The sequence below is a fragment of the Chrysochloris asiatica genome, unplaced genomic scaffold (assembly GCF_000296735.1).
Source record: "Chrysochloris asiatica unplaced genomic scaffold, ChrAsi1.0 scaffold00019, whole genome shotgun sequence".
In the NCBI taxonomy this organism is placed as follows: Eukaryota; Metazoa; Chordata; class Mammalia; order Afrosoricida; family Chrysochloridae; genus Chrysochloris; species Chrysochloris asiatica.
In genome coordinates, this window is record NW_006408537.1 from 25,489,796 (window position 1) to 25,510,632 (window position 20,837).

Genomic DNA, 20,837 nt, shown 5'->3' on the forward strand with positions numbered 1-20,837 from the left:
TACAAAGAAATAAGATTGTCTGTTTCATTTAACAGTTTAATTGGTTGGTTCTTACTTATCTACGGCTTTCATTCCCAGCTTAAATTGACAGTTGTAATGTTAGTGTCACATAAGTACCATATATTTTCTCCTAATGAAACCCTAACACGTGTGTGTGTATATATGTGTGAGTGTGTGTGCGCACAATGAGGATGTCACAAGAGGAAACTTTAAAAGGTTCTTGGAAAAGTGGAATTGAAAGATAATGGAATTTTCCACAAACTTTGAAAGCCCTTTGTATGTATGTGTGAGAGAGAATGTGTGTGCTGTTGGATAAACACTGAAGTGCTAACCACTGGGTTGGTGGTTCAAAACCCACCAGTTCCTCTACGGAAGAAAGATGAGGTTGTCTGCTCCCATAAAGATTTATAGTCTCAGAAATCTTACATAGTTGCTCTGAGTTGGAATCAACTTGACAGTGGTTGGTGTATATATTTATAGTGCTATCAGGGCTCTCTCCACACACACACACACACACACACACACACACACACACACAGAATCCTAAGGAGCTCTGGTAGCATAGTGGTTACAAGTCAGGCTGCTAATCTCACAGTCAGCAGTTCAAAACTACCAGCTGTTCCACGGGAGAAAGATGAGGCTTTCTGGTCCCGTAAAGATTTACAGCCTGGAAAACCCTGTACAGGGTCGCTATGAGTCGGAACTGACTCCACGGCACATCACAACAACAACAACAATACCGTGTGTGTGTGTGATTATATGTATGAGTATGAAGGGACTTCAAAGTTCATGGAAAACTGGAATTAAAAGATAGTAGAATGTTTTTACAAACTTTTTGAAGCCCCCTGAAAAGAGTTACAGCTTGGGAAACCCTATACAGGTTCACTATGAGTCAGAACTGGCTTGATGACACTTAACAACAGCAATATATACATATATATGAATTTTTTATTAAACATAGATTCCTGAATATGCAGTACAACTAGAGCCCTCTTTTTCAGTAAAATAAATTATCATAAGATGCTTGCTGTGTGAATTTTAAAAACAAATATGTTTTTTAATTGATAAGTTATAATCCTGAATATCTAATAATTGAAATATATAATTTTATTGTTAGAAAAAATAAAATGCATCCATATTAGTTATAAAATGCATCCATATTAGTTATAAAACTCTTCAAACAGCAACCTGTGTCCTTGATAATATAATCATTACAACACACATCCTTGATATTCTCTCTTAAACTATTAAAATTGTGTCCAAAACTGTGATATACCACAAATTACAGAAGAAAGAGTTTTTGGAATCACTTGGAAAAAAAAAATTATAGTTTCAAATACTCTAAACCTATCAGTACCAAGTTTACCTCTTTCTCTCGGTTATGCTTGAGAGAGTTCCATATCAACATTGGAAAATACAAAAATTCATATAAGTAGGTACATTTTATTTGTTTCATTACCAAGGTGCATCCAAATATAGCATCTTCATTAAGTCAGCATCCTGATATTAAAAGCAGAGTTCTGGATTGCTTTGTTGTTGTTAAGTGTCATGGAGTCTGTTCTGACCCATAGCGACCCTGTATAAGGTTTCCAAGGAGCTGCTAATGAGCTTAAACTGCCGACCTTACAGTTCAAATGGCTTTGCAGTCTGGTGCGTTAACGCACTGGGCCACACCAAGAGTCTTTTAACAGCTTGCATAATTTGGAAATTAAGACCCAAAATTCATTCTCAAGACTCCTCTTTGTTTACTCCAGGCTTGGCACTGTAGGATCAGTGCTGGACTGTGATCCACAAGATTGGCAGTTCAAATCCAGCAACTGCTCCTCAGAAACCCTATGCAAGGTCGCTATGAGCCGAACCAACTCGATGTCACTTAACAACAACCATGAAGTTTCCTACTATCAGAAAAGGAATGCCCATCCCAATGTTTATCTCCCCATTATCAGAAGTCATGTTTTCATTTCTTTTGGTATATTTTGATGTTAATATTTTTTTGTAAAGAAAAATAAAAATAAATCAAGCCACTTTTTATTTAAATGCTTCAGAGCCGCTTCCAACTGTGATTTACAGTCTGTTTCCCTAGGCTAATATAGGTAAGTGTTATGAAGTTTTTTGTTTGTTTTTCTCATTTAATGTGGGTCTGTTGTATCACATGCAAATATTCTGCTGAACTATATTTTACTTCCCAGGCTTTAGTGGTAAAAGCTGTGTAATGAGTACATAAAGTCACTAGAATCATCTTAATGAAGTTAAGTTAACTTGAACTGATGATGATACTTCATCTTGTGAGGTCAGCAGAATAGTCAAGCTTAATGATCATTGGGGTTTAATTCTCCAGACATTATAGCAGCCCATCCAGTAACTACTTCCACATTGGCCACCACAGATCATTTGACATTTTATTCTTTCCTTGAAACATCTTTGAGGAGACAGATCTCTTGTGCTGCTAGTCCAACCTCCCTATGTGCACAATACAGCCATCTCTTTAAAGGATCTAAGGATCTGCCATGTGACCGAGGCATTGCCACACGTGTTTCTTCTACTCTTATGTCTGCCCAGTTCCAACTATTTCAAATCTGGAGACATTTCTTCAGCATACTTCCTGATATCTTCAACAGTCTCTCCACCACTCCTCAGATATTCCAGAATTCATCTCATGAAATCTATACTGTATACTTATTTTATATATTAAAAAAAAAAATCCTTGAGAAAAGAAAATAAAGAACAGTTAGCCTGACTTAAATACACCTTTAAAAACCAAGTGCAACAAACACAAATGAGTATCTTAATAAATTTTGTTTTCATTATGCCTTTAGCATTATTTTTATTCTCCTTGATTGTTTGAAATGGACAGAACTGACCAGTTCTGTCAATTTTAAGAATTCTTTTAATGAGGGATTATCCTTAATTTTGTTATCTTGGCCTCCTATATACATTGTTGTTGTTGTTGTTAAGTGCCGTCGAGTCGGTTCCGACCCATAGCGACCCTGTACAGGGTTTCCGAGGGTGTAAATCTTTACGGGAGTAGAAACATTATCAAGATTTTAATTTTCCTGATGCTTAACCTTTAACATTGTCACACTGTATGTGATAATTCCAGGTGATTTTGTATCATTAAATTAATTTATGGACGATACCAAAGTGTAATTGCTTCTCCTATTTCATAAGTGCAGAATTTTACAAATGTTTCCTTCACATTTGAAATTATTTTCTTCACAAGTGCTTTCATTTGTCTCTGTTCACCCCTCTGCACTCCAGGGATTCTGTGAACATTTGCACTTTCCCTTGCTCTAATATGATAAATTAAACTTATTGATGGAGAGTTCACATGTTCTTTCAGTCCAGTTGTCGAGTCAATTCCGACTCACTGTGACCCCATATGTTTCAGAGTAGAATTGTGCTTCATCGGGTTTCCTAGTTTGGGGGAAGTAGATCCCTAGTCTTTATTTCAAGGTTCTTCTGGATGGATTTGAACTACAAACCTTTTGAACACTTAAATGATTGTGCCACCAGAGTCTCCTTATATGTGATTGTTGTTGTTGTTAAATGTCTTCGATTTGATTAGAGAACCATTTATACAGATCAAACCAATTATTTGTGAAGCATCACAATATTCTGTACGTACCTCAGAGTTTGTGAATGTACGTTTACAGATGACCTGTGTATTTCACTATGTAATGGAATAAATGACTTTCGTTCGGCATAAGACATAAGTGATTTAGTGTAATAGTAACAGTGACACACTGAAAGTTGTTCTGAGTTACAGTTCTAAAACCTGAAGGAAAAAAAAAAAAATACAGCATCTGTGTACTTAGTTTTCCTCCTTGTAAAATGGGAACATTATCACTACCTATTACTTACTTCTCAGAGCTATTGAACAGATAAGAATTATATAGGAATACTTTTTGAGCATTCCCAGACCCCAAAATTAACCTACCAATCATAGCAAATAACGCATAAAACCAACAGTAAGACTAACATATAGTGTTCACAGCACGATTCAAAGGTATGGGTGGTTGATAGTGCGATTCAGATGGTAGTTCTAGGGAAAGATCTTGACCACATCACTCTCGCTCAGCACCCTACTGGTACCCTAGCTCTGTAGTTTTGCTTTTCTCTAATAATTGTAAAAATGAATTCGGATTTCTTTCAGTTTGTGAAAACAGATAGGAATGTAGGCCTTTTATAAAAACTAAGTGGATGATATGTTTATTAGACCAAGGATCTGCAACCCAAACCAAATCCAGTGTCACTGAATCATTTTCCACTCATGGTGACCCAATGTCAGGGTTTCTGAGACTATAAACCTTTACAGGAGCAGACAGCCATCTTTCTACCTGGGAGAGGCTGGTAGGTTTGAATCTCATCAGCCCAGTACCTAACTCACAGCACCACAAGTACACCAGTCTCCTTCTGGATGACATAGAGACTAGTAGTGTGTATGCAGTTCCCTGTTTGTTGTTTGTATAACGTAGTTCAGGGTGGCTTTGTTCCATGTTGGCTGTTAATGGTAATTAATCAGGTGGTATAGGAGTGGGTGGTGGTACTCGCTCAATACCTAGAGCTACAGCAGTCGCAGATGACATGAGGTTGTATTGGCTCAATTGTTTTCTTCCAAAAACAAACAACGGCAGTAATAGAGCTGATGAGGCTCCCAAGGCAGGGTTGGTACACACATTGCCTAATCTCACACAGAGTAGAGGCTGCATAGGAGAGGGTGCCACTGTTTGCCAGGTGGGCAAGGGTAGGGGCTGGCATGCCACTGGCTACCAGAGGGGGTTGGGGATCAAGGGAGAATCATACTCCTCTCATTAATGACTGCCATGTGCGCCCCATGCCCCAGACTGGTGTCAACAGTTACCAGCAAAAGTTCAAAATGATCATATAGTACCAGCTGACAACCCACCCATACGTCTCATCGTTCACTGCTCCTGTTCAGCTTTTCCTCCCACCTTGCAATCAATTCCCTCTCTGTCTTTTCCTCTGAAGCTTAGGGTTTCAGAATTACCACCCATATCTGTTTCACCTTCTCACCTTTGTCCCTGTTGCAGTGAGTCTGCTCAACATGTCTGTCTACTCTACCATCTTGCCCCAGAAGTTCAGTTATGTGTTTTGAAATTATTTTGTATACCTAGTTTTATTTTCCAGATAAAACTTTATTGTTATTGTTTTTTAACCAGATACGTATATATGGTTAAAAAAAAACGAACGTATATGTATATATTTTTTCCATTCATTAGCTGTGAGGTTTAATTGTTTTTACATCCATATTTTATCATTACTAGTTCTGTGCATTTAAGCATGAATTGTAAATATCCTACATCCATATTTTAAGTTAGATATCAAGGTAAGAACTGATCTTGGAAGTAGGTCATAATGATGGATAATCTTAGAGACATGGATTTTGTGGATACTAGGTAGTTTCATCTACCAAATTCTATTACAGATGTCAAAACATGGTTCTCTGTTGTTGTACACTTTTATCTCAGAGCATTTGATACTTCAGTTATAGTTTATTCTTCCATAAACAGCACATTACTTTTTTAAACATATTTTGGAACACATGTTTTATAGTCATGTATCGGCAGTTCAAGCTCACCAGTTGCTCCTTGGAAACCCTATACAGGGTTGCTATGTGTCAGAATTGATTCGACGGCACTTAACAACAAATCTTGTAGGAATAAATATCAGTGCCCTAGATTATTTGGTAAATTTTATAAATGGTCAAACAACTGAGCCGTTCCTATTACTTGAGGAAAATATACCAAAACACTAGAAAATACTATTTACAAACATATATTAATGGATAAAAAGAAAGCCAAACAGTTTTTTCTTTTAAAAAATTAACAAAATATTGTAATACCTTGAGAGAATGTTCAAAACATAAAGTGTTCCAGATTATTATTTGGAAGAAATTGTGACAGTTCAGAAAACACAGAGTTTAAAATGAGGTGGTGCTCCAAGAAAGAAATAGGAATTGATCAACTTAGTTTCTTAGCCATTGATTAATTACCTTTGTTGTTCTTAATATATCTTTCTACTCTGTTGTTTGCTTTTAGTGCAGAAATAACTGGCCCCTATAACACTGTGATTAGCAAGAAGAAGTTCATAAATCTTCCTTCTTAAATGTCAGAGGTGTTAGAATCTTTCAATACTATGCATACTGGAATACTAAAAACTGGATCCAGTTTTCCCCTGAATATAGAATAAGAGTGTGATGGTCTAAATGTGGTCAAATGAATATTCGTGATAGAAATGATATCATAATAAAAAATAATGCAAACAACATAATTTGACATGTCACAAATTATGGAGGTCACTATTTTTAGCTAATTTTTTTGAGCATATGATATTGCTGCAATTGGTATACTGAATTGTGTGTGTGGTATACATTTCTATATTTTTATTTGATAATTAAGACCATCTTATTATCATTTCCATGTAAAGCATGAGGAAACTGACTCACAGCAGGTCATGTTGTTGTAAGTGCCCTTGAGTTGGTTCCAACCCATAGCAATCCTGGATAGGGTTTCTAAAGAGCGATTGGTAAGCTTGAACCACCAACCTTGCAGTTCAAACCGACTTTGCAGTCTAGCACATTAACCCACAGCACCACACCAGGACAGCAGGTCATAGGAATAAAATATTTTAACAAGGTAACATTTACCATCTTGATGTAAAGATAGTTCAACATTAAGAAACCTAACAAAGTAACTCAATGCGTCAAACAAACAAAGAATGACAAATCAATAAAAGTGTGAAAAGCCTTTGATAAAATCAACAGCTATTTCTAATGAAACTCTAAGGAAGCTGAGCAACTAATGATGAATAAGAATATTTACCAAAACACTAACAGAAATTACTATTCTAATAGATTAAATATTAAAATCATATAAATAAAACTCAGGGAACTTTGGTGAATCATATAAGACAAAAACAAATAAAATATCTAGTATAAAAGTAGAAGATTAAAAATTATCTTTTTTCTGATTACAAGATTATGAACCAAAATGATAACTAATGAGAAATTTAGTAGAGTGGCTAAATATAGAATAAATATGTAATGCCAATAAGGATGTATCATAGTTTATTCAACATTCTTTTTGTTTCCAGGCTTTTTTCACATGAAAATATTTTTGTGAAGCTATGTTTACATTGTGTTTTATAATATTAAGGATAAATCCCCTACAAACACACAAAAAATGTTTTTTTTCCCAGACTGCTTCCAATAGCACTCACCAATGTTTGAGAGCATAATTTCCATACATTACCAGCAGTAAATGTCAATTTTTTTTTTCATTCTTGTCAATATAATTGATGTCTTATTAGTGTGTAGTCAAGTTGACTCTTTCTAATAGTGACTCTAAATGACAGCATAAAACTGCCCAAGAATTCCCTATGCTGTAATTTTTTTTTTTTTAATTATAGTGAATTGAGTAAAGGTTTACAGAGTAGGTCAGCAGTTTTACATCCAACAAATCACACATTTCCATCACAATGATTACAACGATTACAATCCCCTCCAGGTAATAGCAGTTATCCCATATCCTCCCTGTGGTTCCTACTCCCATTCCACCCTTCTTCCCAACCCCTCTGAAACTTATCTCCAGGTAAATGCTATTTACCTTTCTATATGGAACTGTTGACCATTTCATGGTGCGCATACCTCACTTGTAGCGTAGTGGTTACGAATCAGGCTGCGAACCTTAAGGTCAGCGGTTTGAAACTACCAGCTGCTCTGCGGGAGAAAGATGAGGCTTTCTACTCCTGTAAGGATTTACACCCTCGGAAACCCTGTACAGGGTCGCTATGGGTCGGAACCGACTCGATGGCACTTAACAACAACAACAACAATAAATCACTTGTGTTGTTGTCCCCCCTATATACCTATCCACAGCTTGATTAAAAATTGGCCATGAGTGTGATTTCTGTTCCAGAACTGAAGCATGGCTGAGGGTCATAGTTTTGGGTTCCTCCATTCTCTTCTGACCAGTAAGTATGGCCTGTTCTATAATTTTGAATTTTGTTCTACACTGTCTCTTGCTGTATTCAGGACCTTCTAACGTGATCCCTTTCAGAGCAATTGGTAGTGGTAGTGGGTCATCATCCATTTCTTCTGGCCTCAAAGTTGTGGAGACTGATGTTTCTGTGTTCTCTTAATCCATCAGACTAATTGATTCCAAGAATCTTTCATTTTCACCATTTCATTATCTTTTTTATTGCACTTGGAGAAGCCAATAGTTGCATCTTAGATGGCTGCTCACAAGCATTTAAGCTCCCAGACACTACTTACCAAAGTAGAATGTAGAACATTGTCTTTGGGGACTATGTTGTGTCAATTGACCAGGGTTTCCTTGAGACTATGATCCTGAGACCACAGGCTCAGAAACTTGTTGTGACAAGGTGTTTGGTAATGTCCAAGTAGTTTTCATCCTTTGTCCCTTGTAAATTCCACCACATTCTTAGGTGTGTTTGCAACTAAGGTAAATACCCATGTACAAACATCCTGTGCCAAACCCTTATAAATTTGTGGATATACTCCCATTCTCCCTCCCATATCATTTCAACCTATGTATCTGTCCATGTAGAATGCTGTTGATGCAGAGTTGTTTATATAACAGTATTTACCTCTGTCCCCTTTAGCCCTTACTTTAAACCTTGTGTGTCTTCACCTGTATTCATCATTCTCCTGCCAACTTCCCTTTTGTTGTATATTACCTTTCCCATCACCTAAGTTAACACGTGTCTTCAAACCCACCAGCCACTCCTTAAGAAATACTATACAGGGCCTCTGTAAATCAGAATCGACTCTACTGTAGTTGGTAACAACAACACCCCTCTAGCCAGTGAATTACTTTCCATTCCCACCCCACCCCTGGTAACCATCAAATAATGTTTCTTTTAGAATTAAAATCTTTTTTTGAGTTTTTACAATAGTGATCTCTTACAATATATGGCATTTTGTGATTGACTAATTTCACTCAGCATAGTGTGCTTCAGGTTCATCCATGTTATGAGGTGTTTCACAGATTAAACATTATTCTTCATTGTTGCATTATATTCTATTGTGTGTGTATTTACCAGAGTTTGTTTATTCATTCTTCCACTGATGGGCATTTACACTGTCTACATCTTTTTGCTATTGTGAATAGTGCTGTAATGAATGTGGGTGTGCATATATCTATTCTTATTTCCTGAGGCTACATACCAAGTAGAGGGAATGTTGGGCCATATGGTATTGCTATTTCCACATTTTTGAGGAAGCATCATACTGATGTGGGGAGTGGTTGCAGCATTTTACAATCCTGCCAGCAATGTTCCAACCTCTCCACACCCTCGCCAGCATTTGCTGTTTTCTATTACTAGGCTATAATCTTTTCTGGAGCAAATCTCTTGGTGATATCTCCCTCAGAGTACTTGGCAGGTTCCCAGAATCACTTAATCATTGCTCCACTAGAAATCCCTGAATTCATGCATTTTAATATTATTAATTTAATTTACATTTCTGTGCAAGGTCGGCAGTTCAAGCTCACCAGCTGCTCCTCAGAAACCCTATACAGGGTCGCTGTGTGTCGACGACGGCACTTAACAACAACAACAACAACAACTCGTTATAAGCTTATGTAGTTTTTTATTGTGATTGAGATATTTGGGTTTACTTTTCCAAGAATTATTTATTCTTTATCTTTGCTAATTTTTCTATTTGAATACATTTTTTCTTGTCAGTTTATAAGCATGCTTTGTATGTTAAATGGATTAGCATTTTATCTGTGAACTGCATTGTAAATATATGTATGTATTTTCCTAATATGTGTTTTGTTTACTCCTTTTCTTTTGATTTCAGAAAGTTTTTTTTTTTGTTGTTTTACTTTCCTGCTGTAAAGTTAAAGTGCAAAATCATCTAAGCGTGTGTATAAACTACAAAATTGCTAGACTTTAGGACTGTATCTACTGATTTGTAGGGATATCGATGATACGTTTGGGAAAAAAAGCTCTCTGAGTAATATGTATGGTATATTTCTTTTCTTTCAACAATTTAAAAGGTATAATAATATATATCATAAAATTCATCTCTTTCAAGTGTACAGTTTAATGAGGTTTGGTAACTTTGACTTTACCAATGAATTTCATAACTTTATTCGCATACTTCAACATAGCGAACATCACTATAAATCTGTTACAGAATATTTCATCCTTCAAATAAGATCTCATATGCCCATTTATAATTAATATCCATCCCCACACATAGCCCCAAACAACTAAGTGACTTTCTCTGCATGCATTTCAAATAAATTAGAATTAATTTTATGTATATGTAAATAGGCATGCATATGTTTATATGAGCAAGGCAAAACTGAGACGAGATATACATCTGGCTGTTCACATTCTCTAATATCAGAGGAGTAGGATGATAATCAGGGAAGCAAAACAAAACAACCAAATAATAACTCTTTTTTTTAAAAAAAAAGAGAGAAATATAAAAAGAAAATTCACATTTCAAATAAGTTCTACCATTTGACTCAGCCATTCTATTCCAAGGTAAATTGTATAAGAGTAGTATTTATAACTAAATTAAAACTCCATATATGTAGTTTAAATATTATGTTGGAAAGAAACATACAAGACTGAAGTGGGCCTTCAGGATTCTTATGACAGTCTCCTGGATGATTTCTCCACCTTAGTGCCAGCCAAGTCTTCGCCTATTGTCCTTCCAACATGCTGTGCTTTCCAATATAGTAAACTCTTGACTTTGACTGGTTATCACAGAATAGAAAACACAGGCTTTACCACTAGGCCCCGTGGTGGCCCAAATCATTTGTGCTTGACACCATAGTATAAGCACACAACCTCAAGGTTGGTTTGAATCACAAAGTTGGTGGTTCAAACTCACTAGCCGCTCCTCAGAAATCCTGTACAGGGTCACTTTGAGTCGGGACTGACTGGATGACAATTAACAACAAGTAGCCTTAAGAATCTGGTATGACACTGTAGGATAAGCATTGGACTGCTAACTGCAAAGTCAGTGGTCAAACCCTATACAGGGTCTCCATGAGTCAGAACCAACTCAACAGCACTTACCAACAATAACAGTAGATTGTTATTGTTGTTGTTGTTAAGTACCATTGAGTCGGTTATGACCCATAGCATCCCTGAAGTTCAGAGCACTAATCCACAGTGCCATACCAGGTCTCCTGTGTTAGGTAGTAGATATTATTCGTGTATTTGTATATTTTCTTGGTCTATTATTCACCCTAGAATATAAACTCCAAGATAAATAAAACTATTTTCCCCCTAGCTTCTGATTAGGACCTGGCACATAATGTCATTGTTGTTAAATGCTGTTGAGCCAGTTCTGACTTGAGGAGTGACTGATGGATTTGAACCACCAATCAAGTGGTTCAAACCAACCTTGCGGTCCAGTGCTTATCCTACAGTGTTACAAGACACTAAATAATATTTGCTGAATCAATTAAATTCTAATCATTGTCATATTAGGATTAAAGAAGAAATTCAGATTTCAATTTTTAATCTATAAAATTTGTATTATGATTTTTTTAAAAGCAAAAAATAATGTGCCTTAATGGATACATTGCTATTTTATTTTATTAAAACTTGCAATCAAATACACATCTTGTACTTTTCCAAACGAAACCAGGAAGCATGTTTTTAGTTACTTTCTTCCAAACTACTTCAACAAGTCCCTCTTTAAAATAAAGATCTTGTTGTTAATAAGGCAACAATATTGAACATTGATTTAAAGTGTTACGTGAATAGTTAAGAAGGAAATCACAAATTTATTTATTTGTATTAGCTTTGTGGGATAGCTGTAACATTGGCTCAAAAAAACAATTCCTTCCCTTCTTTCTGCTAACCGAAAGGAGAAAATATTCCTTATTCTGTGGACATCTGGTTACTGACTAAGTGGGCAATAGGAGAACTGTTTCAGTTTGTTGTTGTTGTTCAATGCAGTTGAGTTGGTTCCAAGTCATGGTGACCCTGTATAGGGTTTCCAAGGAGGGTTTGGTGGGTTTGAACCACTGACCTTTCAGTTCTCAGTCCACTGCTTATCCATACGAGGACCTGTTATTATTAAAATTCTATAATAAATGGTAATGACTGCTATTATTTGATCCTTTAATTAAAAAAAAAAAACTACTTGAATTATCAACCATTGATCTAAAAAAAATTACCCCTTATGCATTTATCATTTATTTTTGTTGCTACTATTGACAATATACACAGCAAAAACATGAGTCAATTCATGTTTATGAAATGTGAATAATTCAGTCATTTTGATTGCATTCCTTGAGGTATTCAGCCACTCTCAGCCTCCTTTTCTGAGTTGTTCCTTCTGCATTAACATAAACTCACTGCCCCTAAGTTTCCTATCTAATCTTTCAGGGTGCTGTTGTCAATTTGATCTTATAGCCATCAATCTTAAAGGAACAAAATGCTTATTAAGTCAGATATTCTTTACTGGTTAGGCTCAACTATTGTTTGGTTTTAAGAAGACTTCAAGGTATATTTTTGGTTTAAGGTTTGTTTTTTAAATTCACAATTACCAGCAAGAAGCTCTATTACTCTAGGAGAAAAACAATCCAACCAGCTAGTAGCAACAGAATTGAAATATAGAAACTATGGTGGCAGTATACAGAGTCAGAACATTCAGTAGTAATAAGATACAGGTTTCTAATCACTTAGACCATAGCAGGTCACTATGAGTCAGAACTGAATTGATGACACTCAACAATTATTACTTAAAGGACTCCCTGAGTAGTGCAAACTGTGGAGTTCCTGACTACTCACTGAACTGGTTGTTGTAGATTTGAAACCACCCAGAGGCATTTGGGAAGAAAGTATAGAGTTCTGCTTCTGAAAGATCACTGCAATTAAAAGCCCTGTGGAGCAGTTCTACTCTTCACATACGGAGTCCCTGTGAATCAGAATGAATTCCATAGCAACATGTTAATTACTTTAAAGTATTTTCATTGTGCTTAGCATTTGTAACAACATTTTAATATTATGCTTCTTGTTATTGTTAGGTGCCATCGAGTCCATACCAACTCATAGCGACCTTATGTACAGCAGAACAAAACAGTGCCCTATCCTGGGCCAATCTCATTATTGTTGCCACATTTGAGCCCACTGATGCTACCTCTCTGCCAATCCATCTCACTGGGGATCTTCCTCTTTTTCTCTGACCCTCCACCTTACCAAACGTGATATCTTTCTCCAGTGACTGGTCCCTCCTGACAATATGTCCGAACTATGAGACAAAGATTGGCCAGCCTGGCCTCCAAGGAGCACTCTGGCTGCACTTCTTCCAACACAGATCTGTTGGTTCTTTTGGCAGCCCATGACACTTTCAATATTCTCCTCCAACACCATAACTCAAATGCATCATTTCTTCTATGGTCATCCTTATTCACTGTCCAGCTTTTGCATGCATATGAAGTTACTGAAAATACCATGGCTTGGGTCAGGCACACCTTAGTCTTCAAGCTGACATCATTGCTCTTCAACACTTTAAAAAGGTCTTGAGCAGCAGATTTGCCTAATGCAATATGTCATTTGATTTCTTGACTGCTGCTTCCATGAGTGTTGATAGTTGATCCAAGAAGAATGAAGTCCTTGACAACTTCAATCTTTTCTCCGTTGATAAGAATATTGTTTACTGGTCCAATGGTGAGGATTTTTGTTCTCTTTACATTGAGATGCAATCCATACTGAAGGCTGTGCTCTTTGATCACCATCAGTAAATATTTTAAGTCTTCTTCGCTTTCAGCAAGCAAGGTTGTATCATCTGCATATCGCAGGTTGTTAATGAGTCTTTCTCCAATCCTGAAGCCACCATTTTCTTCATAGAACTCAGCTTCTCAGATGATTTGCTCAGCATACAGGTTAAATAAGTATGTCGCACACCTTTCTTAATTTTAAACCATTCAGTGTTCCCATGTTCTGTTTGAACAACTGCCTATTGGTCCATGTACAGATTCTTCATGAGCACAATTAAGTGTTCTGGCATAGTCATACTTCGCAATGTTGTCCATTACTTGTCACGATCCACACAATTGAAAGCCTTTGCATAGTCAATAAAGCACAGGTAAACATCTTTCTGATATTCTCTGCTTTCAGCTAAGATCTATTGGAAATCAGCAATGATATCCCTCGTTCCACATCCTCTTCTGAATCTGGCTTGAACCTCTGAAAGTTCTCTGACAATGTATGGCTGCAGCCGTTTCTGTATTACCTTTAGTAAAACTTTACTCACATGGGATATCTAAGAGATTGTCCAAAGATTTTCTCATTATGTTGGGTCATCTCACTTTGGAATGGGCACAAATATGGATCTCTTCAAATCATTCGGCCAGATAGTTGTCTTCCAAATTTCTTGGCAGAGATGAGTGAGTGCCTCCTGTGCCGTCTCACTTTCTTGAAATATTTCAATTTTTATTCTATCAGTTCCTGGTGCCTTGTTCTTTGCCAATTCCTTCAATGCACTTTGGACTTCCTCCTTCAGTATCATTGGCTCTTGATCATATGCTACCTCTTGAAACGGTTGAACATCAGCCATTTCCTTTAGTACAGTGACTCTGTGTGTTACTTCCATCTTCTTTTGATGCTTTCTGCATCATTCAATAATTTGCCCAAAGAATCCTTCAATAACAAAAGTCGAGGCTTGAATTTGTTCTTTAGTTTTCCCAGCTTGAGAAATGCTGAGCGTGTTCTTCCTTTTTGGTTTTCTGACTCCTGATCTTTGCACATTTTGTTGTAATATTTGGCTTTATCTTCTCGGGCTGATCTTTGAAATTTTCTGTTCAGCTCTAAGTCCTCCTTATTTTTTCCATTTGCTTTAGCATCTCTACGCTGGAGAGCAAGTTTCAGTGTCTCTTCCAACATCCGTTTTGACCTTTTCTTTCTTTCGTGTCTTCTTAATGACTTTTTGCTTTCTTCTGTGTGATGTTCTTGATGTCATCCCACAACTCTTCTGGTCTTCAGGTTAAATAAAAAGGGTAAATATTCCTACTATGCATTATGATATATTATGGGATAATATTTCTACCTGTAGTGATTATTATAATTACAACTTAATGTGTTAAGCTCCTTATTATGGCTATTTATTTTGTTTGGTTTTATGAAAAAAAGGCACCCTCATTTCTCCAGCAAAAAACAGACCCATGATATGTGTGTCAGTGCAATCAAAGGCCAGAGATACTCACACCATGATTTTTGGCATCTAGAACTGCATTTCCCAGCTTCAGACTAGGAGTATTTGGCAACCAGCTTGGATAATATTTGGGCCTCTGTTATTAAATAAGACCAATATTTATTTGATGTGCACTCAAAATAATTGTTTCCCATTATCATACTGATAAAAAGAGATGCTTTTTAGTAAAAATAAAGAGTTCATTCTTTAGGGTGGTGATGCTCTCTCCCTTTCTTCAAGGTGACTGAAAAACACTTGGCAATTTACTAATTTACCCAAATTACGAGCAGAATGATACAAATATCTTGTATTTTGAAGTGAGTGTGATTCCAATATTGCCAATATTTTGATTGACCAATCTACACATCCTCTATTTTTGCTATTGAAGAGTGTAACAAATTATTTCAAGCCTATCTATAAAATTAGCTTTAGCTCATTAATAGGCTGAGCATGGCTACCATCACCTTGCTGTTAATATAAGAATAGCTCGAAAAGGGTTTCTTTGCTATTAATCTTTCTAATTTAAAAAAAGTCTTAAATATTTCCTCAAGTTATGTTTGTTTAAGTCAATGACTAGTTATACGTGGCTAATTTGAGATACAGTTTGAGGTAGTGATCTTCTTAAGTCCCACTTCTCCTTAGAATGATACCAAGATGCCTAGTATTTGAAAGAGTAAGAGTTTCCTTTCAACACAAGGGTGTGAGGAAAGTCTAATGAAAGTTGGCATTTTATAAAGTTGCTTAAACTTTATCACTCAACTTGCATAAGCCATGAAAGAGTACATACTGAAATTCTAAATTTAAAGATATATGCTTAGAAATAAATTCTTAGTGCTGTATTTTTTTTTTTTTTTTTTCATGAGCTTTGAGTAGTATTGGCATAAAGGAGACTGGTAATAAGAATGACAAACCACTATGCTTGGAATAAAGTAATTTGTTCTCACCTTAGTTGAGCTGCTAATCAAATGTACACCTCGGGAAAATTATTTCATTACTTTTATTGGAATGATGGCCGTTAAATTATGTGAACTATGAGCTTCTCTCAAGTTGTAGCATTCGGATAATACAGTATTTACAATTTGTATTTATAATGATTTTAAAAATAAAAGTGACATTCTTTATTTGCTTTAGTTGTCAGTGATGCTTCAAAAATTTTTTTGTTATTATCTCTTATAAGGACCCCTAGTGGTGCTGTGGGTTAGACATTGGTTTGGGCTGCTAACTGCAAGATTGCTGGCTCAAACTCAGTAGCTGTTCCACAGGAGAAAGATGCGGTTTTATGTTCCTGTAAAGATTTAGTCTCAGAAACCCTAACGGACACTTCTGCTCTGTCCTATAAGATCGCCACGAGTCAGAGTTGCCTCAATTGCAATGGGTATGTGACTCATAGCAACCCTGTAGAGGAGCAGCTGGTGAATTTGAACCACTGACTTTGCAGTTCAAACCAACCTTATGGTCCAGTGCTGTAAGTACAAGTGGTGACTATTTTAAAAAGTGTAAACTGCATATATAAAGGGGAATTAATTTGTCATCCTTTCTAAACACCAAGCACTATGCTTGTCACTTTACATAGATTGTATCTTTCTGTCAAAAAACCACGAGCAAATAAAATTTCTGTGCTCAATTACAGAGAAAGAAACCTAAGGTTAGAAAGATAATTTGATCTACTGTATTTCACACAGCCATAAAACAGGTTTGCCTCACTAAAAAGACTGTATTTTTTCTCCACTGTACCATTTTAAACAAACATTCAGTTTCCTTAGAACAAAATATGAGGCTTTTAAAAAATGATTTAAAACATTATATTCTTACACAAAACAATTGTTGTTGTTGTTATGTGCCGTGGAGTCGGAACCGACTCATAGCGACCCTGTACAGGGTTTCCGAGGGTGTAAATCTTTACGGGAGTAGAAAGCCTCATCTTTCTCCCGCGGAGCGGCTGGTAGTTTCGAACCGCTGACCTTAAGGTTCGCAGCCCGATTCGTAACCACTACGCTACCAGAGCTCCTTACACAAAACAATAGAACATTAAAAATAATTCATATGTTTATTACCAGGTTAGACAGTAAGTTCCTCATCTATAATATTATCTTTTATTTCCTGAGAAAACGAGACAATAATTTATATATTTGTTCAGAAACCTGTCAGAGCTCACCTATATATAGGAAAGCCTGCAAAAGCTGGAACCCATGTTCCAGACAGGAGAAAGCTGTCAGAGAAGGAATACTCAAATATTTTCCAGTAAAATGAGTGACATAAAAGTATAAAATTGCCCCATGTCAAAGGTAGAAAACTTGTGAGACCCAGAAAAACAAGGCAGTCCTGCTGGACTCTGGCTCTCACAGGTTTTACTGAAATAATAGTGAAGATATATATATATAGTCTCTTTATGAGTGGGTGCAAATTTGAAATTTCTGTCAGATAACCTTTGTCCATTAGATATAGACATGAGTTTAGCTCCAGATTAAAATTAAGCAGGAATAATCTTACAATGACAGATGTTTCTGCTATGTTATGATATTTCCAAGGTAACTAAACAAAAAATCATAAGTAAAAGATTATGCTACCAGGTATGACATAAACAAAAGAGAAATATAAAAAATAATAATTTATAAATCCTTAAAAATAGATGCCTTTTTTTGTAAATATCACCATTAACAATAAAACTAGGGAGGAGACCCCAAATTTACTTTGTATATAAAATACATGGTGAAAACTAAACCAACGTTAATTTATTAGAAATAGAAGAATTTATGAAAACACAATTTCTTTGTAGTACAGTATTATTAAGCAGAGTATTTTCTCAGCTTAGATAACCATCATTATGCTAGTTGCAATCTTTGATGTGTAGTGGATCAAAATGTCTGCATAAAACAATATTAATGGTGTTTGGGCTGATTGTGTCTGTTTTCTCCATCTTTCTTCATGTTCTTCCTCTTCTTCTTCTAATTGAAAGTTGTTTCAATTTCTCTTACATGTACACTCGTCATAAAGGCTCTTGAAGCTGATGTTTATCTAAAGCTTGTGAGCAAAGTTACACAAGATTTTTTTTTTTCATTATGGTTTTTAGATGTATAGTTGCCCATGGTTTCTTAGGAGAGGAAAAATATTTTAAAGAAATGGAATGTGGGCTGGTTCCTGTTTCCATTTCAATTAATAAGGCAACGCAAAATAAGCAATTATTTAAGTGGACAGTTTAAGGGGAAATATAATTATTTTAATTTCTTTATGGGTTTCCAAAGCAAAATTCTGGGATGACCAAATCTCAGTCAGTTGGCTCTGATAGCTGAGAAGGGTGGCTGGTTTAAAAAATCAGATTGGAGTCAGGAAGCTATCCAAGAAGGAATGTAGAAATGTGGGCAGAATTTCATAGAACAGCAAAGGGGGCTTAATAATGTCACATGACAGTAATTGTTATCACATATTATCATATTTCTACATTTTGTCTGCTAGAATCATAACACCTCAACAACAAATGACATATTATTAGATACAGTCTCATTATTAGAAGCCATTAATAGCTTGGAAATTTGGATCCTGGAAATGGTGAGGAAATAAAAATGATGGGGAAAAGTGAATAATAGAAAAGGCAGATATAATCCAAGATAAATATATTCTGGGTCACAGTTTGTTTTGTTTTGGTATAGGGGTGGTCAAACTCCTCACTATTTGGTGTCTTCTACTGCAGTAGCTGATGGCAAATGGCATTCCTAAAGCAGCAAATCAGTTCTCAAGCCTGTTTAAGGTATATCAACAACAAAACAACAACTTCAGTATACATCTATTAAGTGTTAATAAGATACCAAACCAACTCAAACCCATTGCCATTGAGTCTAATTCTGCCTCCTAGCCACCCTATCCATGACAGAATAGAACTGCCCCCTAGCATTCCCAAGGCTGTATTCTTTGCCAGCATAAGTTGCCACATATTTCTCCCATAGAGCAACTGGTGGGTTTGAACTGCTAAACTTTCTACTAGTAGGTGAACTCTTAATCAGTGCACCACTAGGGCCACCTGTCATTAACATAAACTAAAACCAAACCACTGCCATCAAGTTTGTACTGACTTCATAGAAACTCTATAGGACATAGTAAAACCATACCATAAGGTTTCCAAGGCTGTAAACTCTACAATCCTGGAGTGGAGCTGGGGGGTTAGTGCACTGGATTGCAAGGTCAGTGGTTTAAGCTCACCAGCCGCTCCTCGGAAACCCAACTCAACAGCACTTAGCAACAACAACAACAAAACTCTATAGAGCCTTGTATAAGCACTGGTACACAGTTCAAACCAATCATTTGCTCTCCGAAACCCTATTCAGGGTCGCTATGAGTAGGAACAGACTTCACAGCACACACAATCAGTCTCTACAGAAGTTTACTGCCACATCTGTTTCTTAGGGAGTGGTTGATGGGTTAGAACTGCCGACATTGCAATTAGCAGTCAGGCACTTAACCACTGTGCTACCAGGGTTTCTGCAACTAAGATTTCTTGTTGGTTTTATGTGCTGTGGAGTCACTTCCAACTCATAGCAACCCTGTATAGGATTTCCAAGGAGCAGCTGGTGGATTTGAACTGCTGATCTCAAAGTTCAACTGAACTTTAAAGTCCTATGTATTTTTATTGACGTTTTAACTCAGAATAACTTTTTATCAATGCATCAGTGACCTTTAATTTCAGAAAGTAACTAATGTGTATTGTCTCTAAAGGAGTTACTAACTCATGAAATATCAGAAAATGAGATATTTCAAACACTGAGATTTGAAACAGTAAAATGTTTTCTTGTGTTTGTAAAGAAGAATATTAAATCATAAATATAATTCATTGTGAATATCATCAACTATTGTAGCCAGGTTTGCTCACCAGGTTTGCTAGTTTTGCTAAGATATTGAGCAGGAACTGAAGTAAACAAAAATATGAGGTAATTGCTTGTTTTACTTTTTTCATCATTATTTACATTTTCACTTTTTTTCCTCCTTTCATGTTTGCTTCTCAGCCCTCCATTCATGCCATTGTCCTCAAATTGGAGGCACTGCTCTAACCAGTGTGCAGATTATGCCGATGCCTATGAAAGCTTTTTCTACCTTTTTAATGTGTGTGGTTGTTGGTGTTAGACACCATCAAGTCAGTTCCAACTCTCAGAGGCCCTTTACAGCAGAACGAAACACGGCTTGGTCCTGCACCATCCTCACCATCATTGCTGCCCTTGAGCCCTTTACTGCTGCCTCTGTGTCAGTCCATCTTGTGGAGCACCCTCTTTTTTGCTGACCTTCCACTTTTACCAAGCATGGTATCCTTCTCCAGGAACTGGTACCTTCCTGATAATATGCCCAAAGTATGAGAGACGAAGTCTTCCCATCTGGCTTCTAAGGAGCATTCTGGCTCTACTTGTTCCAACATAGGTTTGTTTGTTCTTCTGACAGTCCATGGTACTTTAAATTTTCTTCCCCAATGCCATAACTCAACTGCATCGAATCTTCTATGGTCTTCCTTATTCACTCTCCAAATTTCACATGCATATGAGGTTATTGAAAATACCATGACTTAATATCCTCAAACTGACATTTTTACTCTTGAACACTTTAAAGAGATCTTATGCAGCAGATTTGCCTAATGCAATACATTTGATTT

At 36.4% G+C, this 20,837-nt stretch overlaps 1 protein-coding gene across 1 annotated transcript in view; it reads left to right on the top strand.

The window, feature by feature from the left end:
* Positions 1–20,837, top strand: part of LOC102835640 (regulating synaptic membrane exocytosis protein 1-like) — a 678,398-nt gene that overhangs the window by 320,277 nt on the left and 337,284 nt on the right.